We start from the raw sequence: 3,338 nt of genomic DNA, 5'->3' as shown, positions 1-3,338 counted from the left end.
ATGATATAATTTTCAGATCCCGTACTTATGTTTCTCATAAGCTCGGAATGTACTTATGCGTCCATAAAAAACAACATCTTAGATTTTTGTGTGTATTTCAAATATATTTTTGAAAGATTCTGAAAACCGGATATTTGTACATTTGATACAAAATGATGTATTATTTTATAAACATAGGTATATAAAAATAGTTATGAAAGAAATGCAATATGCCATGCAATGCCATATAAATGCAGTAGCGGAAGGAGATACAAAATGTTAGGAATGAAATATTTTTTTTTTTATTTTTTTTGTATTTTGTTTGTGCTAACAACCATAATATATTATAACCCCCCACAAACTATATATATGGATATGTAGGGGGAGGTATAATAAAAATAACGTAAATATAAACACTTAGTGTAAGGTAAGATATTAACAAGCCCTGCGCTAGTTGGGGGATTCTAGATTCATTTGCGCACAATTTACAATTTCAAAACAGCATTGCCAGCATCAACACATGGCGGGCGGAGATGCCGAAGGCATCCAAAAGTACGGTGGGTGGGCCGGAATGTGGTACACCGGGTACATACAAATGTTTGACAACGAAATCATGTTTGTCGGCCAAGGCTGTAGAAGAAAAAAAGAGAATAACAAACATAAATATATTTCAAAAATAAATGAAATGCCTTTCGATATACTCACTGGTAGTGATCTTCTACAACAACAATGCGACCACCACAGGCACGTCCATGTTCAACAATCAAATCAACATCCAAAGGCTTAACAGTGAAGGGATCAACAACACGGGCATATACACCGGCCTTCTCCAATTCAGCGGCAGCCTTCAAGCACTCATGCAAAGTGACACCAGCATCAATGAGCAAAACTTGATCGTTGGCCGATTGTTTAACCACCTTACCCTTGCCAATGGCGAAGGGTTCATTGTTCTCGTACAAAACAGCGGTGTTGGGACGCGAAGTACGAATGAAGCAAATGCCCTTGGTGACAGAAGCCAATTCTACGGCACGTTCGCAACTGACAGCATCCGAAGGATAGAAGACAGTATTGCCGGGAATAGCACGGAACATGACAATATCTTCCAAACCCATTTGAGAGGGACCATCTTCAACAATGCTGACACCGCAATGGGAGTCGGCAAAGTTGGCATTAGTTTGGGAAATGGCACCCATACGAATTTGATCAAAAGCACGGGTGAAGAAGGTGGCAAAGGTGGAGGCAAATGCAATGGTACGATCACGGCAAGCAGCACCAATGGTAACACCAACCAAATTCTGTTCGGCAATGAAACATTCGATGTAACGTTCGGGGAAGGCCTTCTTCAATTTATCGGGGAAAGTCGAGTTCTAAGGCAATGACACGGTCTTTGTTTTCGGCCAATTTAGCCAAGGCGGTACCGTAAGCCAAACCGGTGGCAACTTGTTCACCCAGCTTGTAGTAGGGAGGTGAGGACAACTTCACATTGGTAATATCAACTTGGGGTGCTGGCTTGCACTTGGTGGGTGTTTGGGGAGCCAATGTTGGTGGTCTGACCGAAGAGTCAACCATCAATCCTTGCAAATATTTAATGACCTCATTGGCCTTATCGCCCAAGGGCTTGCCATGCCAGTTATCCAAATCTTCAATGTTGGGGAAGAATTTTGGCAATAATGGCAGTGGGTTGATTTTTGGTATTGGCAACTTCGTGGAAGGCCTTGCACAATTCCTCAACATCGTGACCGTCGGCAACGAGCGCATTGAAGCCGAAAGCTTCCAAACGTTTGCGGTAAACATCCATTTGATGTTGCAAGGATGTGGCTTCAGATTGGCCCAAACGATTTACATCGAAGATGACTCACAAATTGTCCAATTTGTAGTAGCCAGCAAAGTGTAGAGATTCCCATATGGAACCTTCAGCGGATTCGCCATCACCAACAACGACATAGGATCTGTAAAACAAAGATTTTTTTCATTTGGAAACAATTGCAGGCGCCATAACACCTTATCTGTTACAAACATATGCAAAAAGACATAATACCCCGTACCACAGTGTTGTGAAGTTTATAATAACACTGTGATACAAAACAAAAATAATGTACCTATTCCGGAGTTCTAATGTACCAATGTGTATAAGTCATCCATGTTTTAACCGATTTGTTTTGATTTTTCTTATTTTCGAAAGCTTATTTAATTTTCTTCCCAGTAATATAATAAACACCAGTGAGCGGAGCAGTATAGTCCGACGGGACCGACCATATGATACCCTACACAACTTACACCAAAATCTAACTTCCTGTGGTACTACATTCTGAGCTTGAGAAATATTTCGCGATATTTGCACCCTCTTGACCGACTAGATGTCAACAAATATTACTAGTATTCAGTACATCTCTTCTAATTACTTATCCAAATTCCCTTCACTGTTGGCCGTGTTGTGATGCTCGGATCGAAAAAAAACCCAAAAAATTAAGTTTTCGGTAAACTTCATCCCAAAATTATTTGATTATCACCAAAAATTATAGGCGTTGTCCTTGACCATACCTGGATCATAATGGGAAATTTCAAAGCGATCAGCGCTATATTTCCGCCCTCTAGTTTGGTAATGGGTTACTAAATAATATCTCAGTACGTAAGCACCCGTAAAAACTTAAGTGTAACTCCCACATCTGTGTGCATACGACTCCTCTTTGATATACTATCAACATATCCGGTCTATGTCCTTCAGGAGTAAATATATATAGGCTATGGAATACAAATTTTGTAATTTTTCACACAAAAATCAGAGTCCATTTGACCCGCTAAATATTGGCCGATCTTTATCAAAACAGGCATGCTTGTTCTTTGGCCCGATCCCCTTCTCCATGTAAAAAATCGATGTTGGGGCCATAATTATGGCCTCTGGAAGGACCAGAAAAACCGACAAAAATTAAGTATTTGGTCCATTTCACCCGCTAAATATTAACTGATCTGTACCAAAAACAATAGGGGTCTTCATTGGTCAGAACCCATACTACAAGCAACATTTCGTAAAGATTGGTCCATAACTGTGGCCTGTATCGTGTTTACAAATTATAATGGACAGACGGACGGACGGACGGACACACATGTCTAGATCGACTCAGCTAGTCGAGATATGACGATCGTTATACTTAAAGGTGGATCTAGGACCAATATTTCGGGGCGTTACAAACTCTTGGGGCTGCACAAAGCTATAATACCCTGACAGTGTAATTATAATTTGAATCTCTTGTTAAATAAATATAACTTTAAGATTATTCTGTTATTGAGATCATTAACAACAAGTTTTGTCATTGCAGAATCAATGAGGAATCTTTTGGTTTCATTAAATGTGAAAAAAC

The 3,338-nt window shown here is 39.8% G+C and overlaps 1 pseudogene; it reads right to left on the bottom strand.

Moving 5' to 3' along the window:
• Positions 1-590: 590 nt before the first annotated feature.
• Positions 591-1,928, bottom strand: LOC133333829 (transketolase-like protein 2; annotated as a pseudogene).
• Positions 1,929-3,338: the final 1,410 nt, after the last annotated feature.

This window comes from Musca vetustissima, unplaced genomic scaffold (assembly GCF_032173495.1).
Source record: "Musca vetustissima isolate MV318-11 ecotype Yass unplaced genomic scaffold, APGP_CSIRO_Mvet_v1 utg63722, whole genome shotgun sequence".
Taxonomy (NCBI): domain Eukaryota; kingdom Metazoa; phylum Arthropoda; class Insecta; order Diptera; family Muscidae; genus Musca; species Musca vetustissima.
This window is presented reverse-complemented; position numbering and strand designations above follow the sequence as displayed.